We start from the raw sequence: 9,638 nt of genomic DNA, 5'->3' as shown, positions 1-9,638 counted from the left end.
AGATACACTAGGTGGGTACCAGGGCTATAGTTGGTGTATGTATGGACTATCAGATACACTAGGGGGGTACCAGGGCTATAGTTGGTGTATGTACAGACTATCAGATACACTAGGTGGGTACCAGGGCTATAGTTGGTGTATATATGGACTATCAGATACACTAGGTGGGTACCAGGTCTATAGTTGGTGTATATATGGACTATCAGATACACTAGGTGGGTACCAGGGCTATAGTTGGTGTATGTATGGACTATCAGATACACTAGGTGGGTACCAGGGCTATAGTTGGTGTATGTATGGACTATCAGATACACTAGGTGGGTACCAGGGCTATAGTTGGTGTATGTACAGACTATCAGATACACTAGGTGGGTACCAGGGCTATAGTTGGTGTATGTACGGACTATCAGATACACTAGGTGGGTACCAGGGCTATAGTTGGTGTATGTACGGACTATCAGATACACTAAGTGGGTACCAGGGCTATAGTTGGTGTATGTACGGACTATCAGATACACTAGGTGGGTACCAGGGCTATAGTTGGTGTATGTACGGACTATCAGATACACTAGGTGGGTACCAGGGCTATAGTTGGTGTATGTACGGACTATCAGATACACTAGGTGGGTACCAGGGCTATAGTTGGTGTATGTACGGACTATCAGATACACTAGGTGGGTACCAGGGATATAGTTGGTGTTTGTACGGACTATCAGATACACTAGGTGGGTACCAGGGCTATAGTTGGTGTATGTACGGACTATTAGATACACTAGGTGGGTACTTAAAGGGCTATAGTCAAACACTTCTGTAATAGTGATGACGTTTAACGAAGATAAAAAAAATGTCCTGTTAGAATAAAGGTATCATGACGTCAGTGCTTCATTGTATATCAATTATAAAAGACTTAATCAATTATTTTACAGTTTTCAAAATGAGAGACATACCGTACGTTATACCACTGTTTCTGGCCTTGTCACAGTTATCAATTAGCACTTTTTAATTGATTAAAAACTTCAATGATTCAGATATTCATCAGAAACAATTAATGAGTATACCTTAACGTTATTGTTTGGTTTGTCTAAAACAAACAGTTCATTGATAATCAAACATTTGAAGGTACTGAGTGAGTATATATATGGACGTCATATGTTTGGTAACAAACTCCATTGAGAGATAGAAATCAATGGTCGCAGGCCCCCGCCTTACAGTGCTGGATTCTCTACCCCTTGCTGTGAACTTGATCAGAAGTCTATATAGACAAGAATAAAATCCAGACCACTTCAGTATATAGTGCGCTGATTATAGCCGTCTTAATTTGAAGGAACATTCAATACGTGTTTGGTCGATCATAACCTTCATCAGTATAAATTCAAACACTCAAATCCTATTTGTGCTAAACTTGTTCACCTCATTAGTTCAACAGTTAACATCAAAGTAAGAATTTCCTCTTGTAAATATTCAACTTCCTTTTCTTTTAAATAAGTAATATTTTCATTTATGTATATCAAAAAGCAAAATTAATGTACTAAGTTTCTATGTTTCAAGTAAGTTTAATAAATTAAAATGACAAGAAGAGGTCGATTTCCATGAGACTAAGCTGTTGAGACTTCGAGCTATATAAGGCCACTGTTTGTTATATATCTGTAGACAACGGAGTACTGTACTATATTTGTCACAGCTTAAAACCTTTTATCTAGATTGATCGATGAACCATGTAATATTTTTATCTATGTTTGTGTATCGTGTAACGTAGAACACTGCATGACAATTCAATATTTGTATAATAAGAATAATACCAACTCATAACACCTAGCATGCCGGAAAATCATTAAAATAATGTAGGTTGTCGTTAATATTCAGTCTGCTTATTAATTTAAAAATGTAACAGCTCTACTTTAAATACACAGGTTATATATCTGTCAGACAACTATAAGTTGTCTTATTGGGCCTACTGCCATGTATAGAATCAAGATCACCTGTATATACATATTCCAGGTAGGGAACTGGATTATTTTTGTTCCAAGACTTACATTAAATTAGCACAAGCATGGCTCACAATCTTTACTGCATAAGAGCACCTGCACATTTTAGGCACATTTTCTATACACATGTTTAATTTTTGCCTACTGGCACACATTGACCCAAAATTTATGGTTAAGAAGTCAATGTATATCATGAAATGTTAATCCAAATATCTTTTATACATAAATTATCTATTTTATAAAAATGTGGTTGAGAATCTTTTCTTCTCCTGTAATCGTGAAAAGTCTTTTTAATATCTGTGAAATAATTATCAATTAAAGTGTCTTTGTGTCACATGTACAATGTATTCATCAAAATAAAATTGTTTCTGTTCATTTTTTGTTCAGTAGTCAATATATTAATTGCCTCTCAGTTACCAGTTGTCTATACTGTAGTTGTTTGTCAGTGGCCTGTAGTTGTCTATACTGTAGTGGTTTGTCAGTGGCGTGTAGTTGTCTTTATTACAGTTATTTACTACGAGCCTGTAGTTGTTTTACTAGTTATTTACTAGAGGCCTGTAGTTGTCTTTACCAGTTATTTACTAGAGGCCTGTAGTTGTCTTTACTACAGTTATTTACTAGAGGCCTCTAGTTGTCTTTACTACAGTTATTTACTAGAGGCCTGTAGTTGTCTTTACTACAGTTATTTACTAGGGGCCTGTAGTTGTCTTTACTACAGTTATTTACTAGGGGCCTGTAGTTGTCTTTACTACAGTTATTTACTAGGGGCCTGTAGTTGTCTTTACTAGTTATTTACTAGGGGCCTGTAGTTGTCTTTACTAGTTATTTACTAGGGGCCTGTAGTTGTCTTTACTAGAGTTATTTACTACGGGCCTGTAGTTGTTTTACTAGTTATTTACTAGGGGCCTGTAGTTGTCTTTACTAGAGTTATTTACTACGGGCCTGTAGTTGTTTTACCAGTTATTTACTAGGGGCCTGTAGTTGTCTTTACTAGAGTTATTTACTAGAGGCCTGTAGTTGTCTTTACTAGAGTTATTTACTAGGGGCCTCTAGTTGTCTTTACCAGTTATTTACTAGGGGCCTGTAGTTGTCTTTACTAGAGTTATTTACTAGGGGCCTGTAGTTGTCTTTACTAGAGTTATTTACTAGGGGCCTGTAGTTGTCTTTACTAGAGTTATTTACTAGGGGCCTGTAGTTGTCTTTACTAGAGTTATTTACTAGGGGCCTCTAGTTGTCTTTACTACAGTTATTTACTAGGGGCCTGTAGTTGTCTTTACTAGAGTTATTTACTAGGGGCCTGTAGTTGTCTTTACTACAGTTATTTACTAGGGGCCTGTAGTTGTCTTTACTACAGTTATTTACTAGGGGCCTGTAGTTGTCTTTACTACAGTTATTTACTAGGGGCCTGTAGTTGTCTTTACCAGTTATTTACTAGGGGCCTGTAGTTGTCTTTACTACAGTTATTTACTAGGGGCCTGTAGTTGTCTTTACTACAGTTATTTACTAGGGGCCTGTAGTTGTCTTTACTACAGTTATTTACTAGGGGCCTGTAGTTGTCTTTACTACACTTATTTACTAGGGGCCTGTAGTTGTCTTTACTAGTTATTTACTAGAGGCCTGTAGTTGTCTTTACTAGAGTTATTTACTAGGGGCCTGTAGTTGTCTTACTAGAGTTATTTACTAGGGGCCTGTAGTTGTCTTTACTAGAGTTATTTACTAGGGGCCTGTAGTTGTCTTTACTACAGTTATTTACTAGGGGCCTGTAGTTGTCTTTACTAGAGTTATTTACTACGGGCCTGTAGTTGTTTTACCAGTTATTTACTAGGGGCCTGTAGTTGTCTTTACTAGTTATTTACTAGGGGCCTGTAGTTGTCTTTACTACAGTTATTTACTAGGGGCCTGTAGTTGTCTTTACTAGAGTTATTTACTAGAGGCCTGTAGTTGTCTTTACTAGAGTTATTTACTAGGGGCCTCTAGTTGTCTTTACCAGTTATTTACTAGGGGCCTGTAGTTGTCTTTACTAGAGTTATTTACTAGGGGCCTGTAGTTGTCTTTACTAGAGTTATTTACTAGGGGCCTGTAGTTGTCTTTACTAGAGTTATTTACTAGGGGCCTCTAGTTGTCTTTACTAGTTATTTACTAGGGGCCTGTAGTTGTCTTTACTAGAGTTATTTACTAGAGGCCTGTAGTTATCTTTACTAGAGTTATTTACTAGGGGCCTCTAGTTGTCTTTACTACAGTTATTTACTAGGGGCCTGTAGTTGTCTTTACTAGAGTTATTTACTAGGGGCCTGTAGTTGTCTTTACTACAGTTATTTACTAGGGGCCTGTAGTTGTCTTTACTACAGTTATTTACTAGGGGCCTGTAGTTGTCTTTACTACAGTTATTTACTAGGGGCCTGTAGTTGTCTTTACTACAGTTATTTACTAGGGGCCTGTAGTTGTCTTTACTACAGTTATTTACTAGGGGCCTGTAGTTGTCTTTACTAGAGTTATTTACTAGGGGCCTGTAGTTGTCTTTACTACAGTTATTTACTAGGGGCCTGTAGTTGTCTTTACTAGTTATTTACTAGGGGCCTGTAGTTGTCTTTACTAGAGTTATTTACTAGGGGCCTGTAGTTGTCTTTACTAGTTATTTACTAGGGGCCTGTATTTGTCTTTACTAGAGTTATTTACTAGGGGCCTGTAGTTGTCTTTACTAGTTATTTACTAGGGGCTTGTATTTGTCTTTACTAGAGTTATTTACTAGGGGCCTGTAGTTGTCTTTACTAGTTATTTACTAGGGGCCTGTAGTTGTCTTTACTAGAGTTATTTACTAGGGGCCTGTAGTTGTCTTTACTAGTTATTTACTAGGGGCCTGTATTTGTCCATCCTTTAATGGTTTGTTGGATGCCTGTTGTTGTCTATAAGTATGTAGTTGTTGTTTCTTGAACAAGACAATTTACCCTTGTTGTTCTACTTAAAACGTCCTGGTGTAATGTGATCTGTTATTGTTGTGGTAGTTTATGCTTTGGTACTTAAGTAACATTGGACTACAAGCAAGTCTTTATAAACAATGACCCCCTAACAATGAGAACAAAACAACCTTCATCATACACACTTCAAAACACAAAGGGAAGGTATGGCTACAGTATGTGTTATTGTTTGATGCCATCGCCTTCTGATTGAGCTGAATCAGCTGAGTGAGGAATTTCTGTTGACAGTTATGTGATAGAGTACTACATGTATTACATAATAATGATGATAATAATAACCTAATTCTCCAATACACATGGAATTCAAATTGAACACTAATTGCCAGTAAAAAGATCATAAAACAAACAAAACTATCAGACAATCAAATTGAAGTAATCTTTTATTAATGAATATTATCCCAATCTAGTCAGCATTATCAAAATACAGTAGTTTCCAAACTATCTGTATATTATGATCAACTACCAAAGCAAAAAACCTTTGTTTAAGAATGTTAACTTACACTCTTACACTCTGACAATTTTTTTAATTACCTTTCAAATAGCTTCTAGAAAGCAGGATATATCCACCATTCCAAAACTTTATCAATAAAGTCTTGTTAATCCAGCCTCCATCAGTGGGTTGCCTCAATCATATCCAGCCACCATTAGCGGTCATCTTAATAATATCCAGCCACCATCAGTGGTTGTCTCTCAACCATATCCAGCCACCATCAGTGGTTATCTCTCAATCATATCCAGCCACCATCAGTGGTTATCTCTCAATCATATCCAGCCACCATCAGTGGTTATCTCTCAACCATATCCAGCCACCATTAGCGGTTGTCTCTCAACCATATCCAGCCACCATCAGTGATTGTCTATAAATCATATCCAGTCACCATCAGCAGTTCTCCCTCAATCATATCCAGCCACCATCAGTGGTTATCTCTCAACCATATCCAGCCACTATCAGTGGTTATCTCTCAACCATATCCAGCTACCATCAGTGATTGTCTATAAATCATATCCAGTCACCATCAGCAGTTCTCCCTCAATCATATCCAGCCACCACCAGTGGCTGTCTCTCAACCATATCCAGCCACCATCAGTGGTTATCTCTCAACCATATCCAGCCACCATCAGTGATTGTCTATAAATCATATCCAGTCACCATCAGCAGTTATCTCTCAATCATATCCAGTCACCATCAGTGGTTGTCCCTCAACCATCCAGTTACCATCAGTGGTTGTCTCTCAACCATATCCAGCCACCATTGGCGGCCATCTCAATCATATGCAGCCACCATTGGCGATCATCTCAATCATATCCAGCCACAATCAGTGTTGTCTCAACCATATCTAGCCACAATCAGTGTTGTCTCAATCACATCCATTCACCACTGTTAGTTATTTCTACTAGTTCACTTCATCCTTCTAGGTGGGAAAGACGACTGGACTAACAAGACTGCACTTCATTAAAGACTGCACTTGTTGTCAAAAATAGACTATCACGGTAAAAAAGGAGACAAAGTTACAATATGTTATATCTTGGCACTGATACATCAAAAAAAATCTACAGCAGCATGTAATTTTCAATACTCTGATCTCCAGACAATCTGATCTGATACACACTTTATATAGATCAGGCTTGCACTAGTTGCATTCAGTTACAAGATCATCTGATAATTCACGATCTAATGATTCAGTTTTTATTGCTCCCCTATCCCCATTGCTATTAGTTATGCAACACTGTTATGGATATTATGCATATGTAATTTACAAAAAAAATAGAATATTGGCTTGTACAAGGGTCTTAATTCTTGCAAATATAACCAAATCAAAGACTTTAGTATACAGTGTGTAGACAATATATAGAGGAATACTTCCGTCCATGGAACTACTCCAGCCATTGTTAACAGTTTTGTGGTAATAACAAGTATCTGAAAACTTAATTGTCCATAATACAAGAGGCATCATAGGCCCGTATTGTTCAGTTGTTATTAGCAGTTATTTGTTATTGTATTTTCACAATTATTAACATGTGGCCTTGAATTATTTTTTGTGTGACCTAAAATGTATCTGAAGATCACTTTTTTGTACAATGTTGTTGAGCTATGTCTCAAAACCACCTACCTATTATCTTAATTAACATGAAATATACTACTCCAAACACCAAGTGTGCCTGGCAACAATTTATTTCAAGAAAATATGAATGACAATGGACAGACACATTTATTCTATTAGATCCCAGACCAACTATGTATGCCAGACAAACTGAAGGGAAACAGAACATGATCTCCCAACTTTTACAGGAATTATGATATTGCCAGATGATAAAAACATGTAGAGCTATCAAAGTCAATAGGACTTGCACTGATCTCAGATATTTAAATGAAACAATACTGGCATATATATAATTATATATATGATAATGTATAACAGATAACAAATAAGTGACATATGGTATAAAAAACAAATAAAATAATAAATGACAAAACAAAGTTTGGAGAGACAAAGAAGACTATATGCACAATACAGTGTGCATTCTGTTATGACTAAAGGCAAACATCATGGTTATGTTTATTTGGTTTATTTAGTTTAATGTCCTATTAACAGCCAGTGTTATTTAAGGACGTGCCAGGTTTTGGAGGTGGAGGAAAGCCAGAGTACCCGGAGAAAAACCACCGGCCTGCAGTCAGTACCAGGCAACTGCCCCACCTATGTTTCAACTCGCAACCCAGAGGTGGAGGGCTAGTGATAAAGTGTCGGGACAACTTAACCGCTCAGCCACAGCGGCATATATCAAATAAATATATCAGCCAAAATCACCATACTGGAGGCACAATGTGTGGAACTCTTCTGTCTTTTCCGTTCATGTATAATCCAAACCCAGAAATCAAATGAATTTTTCTCCTTCTGCTCTTCTATTTTGCAAATGCCATATATACATTTGTGACTTACCGAGTGGGACAAGACCAAATTTATTGAAACAAACCACAGTATTCTGAACATCAGATGCTAAATATCTCCACTTAATGGTTCTCAAGTGCAGGTTTATGTAGAATTTCATTTAATTAAGTTTTCATAGTGCTTCACCTAAGCATGCTGCAGTCCAATTATCTTAGCTTTCAATATTACTGATATTCAGATGTTGGTTAACGATTTTAACAATTTGATTCTTACAACATTTTAACAAGCATGACCCGACAGGCTATATATAACCAGGCTTTGTAGGTTACATCTCACCATTTGATTTCTATGGTCTGAAATGAAGGTCAAGGTCATTCATTTGAACAAAATGTATAATCCTCCTTGCAATAATGCCAGTAAAATTTAAATTCTCATTGAGAAAACCCTAGGAATAATCACTGACATAACCATTGGATATTTAGGTATTCATCAAAAGTTGTTTTAAAGAAGCAGAAGTGATGCTGATGGATAGTGCATCATTAGCTAGATGTAACATATCATTGCATTGTGAGCCTAAAACAACATTCTAAGAAAATATTTAAAAAAAAAATCTACAGATGTGTCCAACATATTCACAAATTTTCTCTGAATTATTAATTGTTCAAAGTTTCATTAAAAAAACATGCTTACAAAATATGTATGTATTTTGATGAAACATATAGATACTGTAAGCACATAAAACAATGTTTTTCTACCTTATCAATCATCTGAAAGACATGAAATAGTTGTTAGTTGATTAAAGAAGTTAAATTACTCCGAAATTGTCATTTTTTTCATTTTTTAAGCAAGGACAATAAAATGACAAAGGTCTAGTGTATACATATTTGCTTCAGCTGTTCATGTAGTTCTTATTTTTAATCTAATCTTCAGTTAAATTCTTTTTCCATGCCATATCAGGTGTCCTTCGATCATAGTCAGTGAAGAGCTCTAGATGAAAGTCAATGTAGGTCCAGTTCCAGAACAGCATTTACGGACTCACAGCTAATCACTGATCACTTCAACAGGCACCTGTAACATACACAATACAACAATATAGAACAATAGATAAATGATTAACAAAGCAATTAACCATCAAGTTCCAATGCCGGTAGTGAAGGAGATAGAGCCCAGACAAACTTTTTCTTTGATGTAGGCCAGAGTGACCTACTTTTGATACAGGACACACAGCTTCATGCAGGGGAAATCTAGTACCCCTAGTATGAAATTCCAGTGCCAAGTACATATATGGTAGTGTAAAAGATAGAGCCCAGACAAACTTTTTGATGTAGGTCAAAGGTCAAAATGTTGGTCAGAATGACCTACTTTATTCACATGACACACTGCCATTAAAGGAATCTGTGTATATTTCTCAATGATCTGGTGGCCATAGGAACCTATTACAGAACTTGCACCTAATCATTTAGTGTGTATGTATGTATGACTAGGACTGAAGTTAGACCTACAGGTAGTATACCAAGCACCACTCTAACACATCTTGCTACTGTCCTTTGACAATACAACATTATTCATAACTCCGGCCCCCACAATAAACACCAAATTCAATGGCCCTCATCACCTCATAAACACCACAATTGAATGCCGCCCTCTCATATTTACTCTTATCATTCTGTTGTACAATAGATGACAATATGTTGATCGTGCTTTCTTTACTCATTTTTACGTTCTATGATGGGTAATAGATATTTTATTGATTGTCTGTAGCAAGGGCCTTAATCAAATCACATCTCATT

General features: G+C 36.6%; 1 protein-coding gene across 1 annotated transcript in view; it reads right to left on the bottom strand.

Annotated features, from left to right (window-relative positions):
• Window positions 1–5,324: 5,324 nt before the first annotated feature.
• Window positions 5,325–9,638, bottom strand: part of LOC117331793 (F-box/LRR-repeat protein 5-like) — an 85,275-nt gene continuing 80,961 nt past the window's right edge. The window contains exon 10 of the mRNA XM_033890680.1: window positions 5,325–8,916. The gene's annotated coding sequence lies outside the window, so the exon portion shown is untranslated. The remainder of the gene's footprint in view (window positions 8,917–9,638) is intronic.

Source organism: Pecten maximus, chromosome 7 (genome assembly GCF_902652985.1).
Source record: "Pecten maximus chromosome 7, xPecMax1.1, whole genome shotgun sequence".
In the NCBI taxonomy this organism is placed as follows: domain Eukaryota; kingdom Metazoa; phylum Mollusca; class Bivalvia; order Pectinida; family Pectinidae; genus Pecten; species Pecten maximus.
This window is presented reverse-complemented; position numbering and strand designations above follow the sequence as displayed.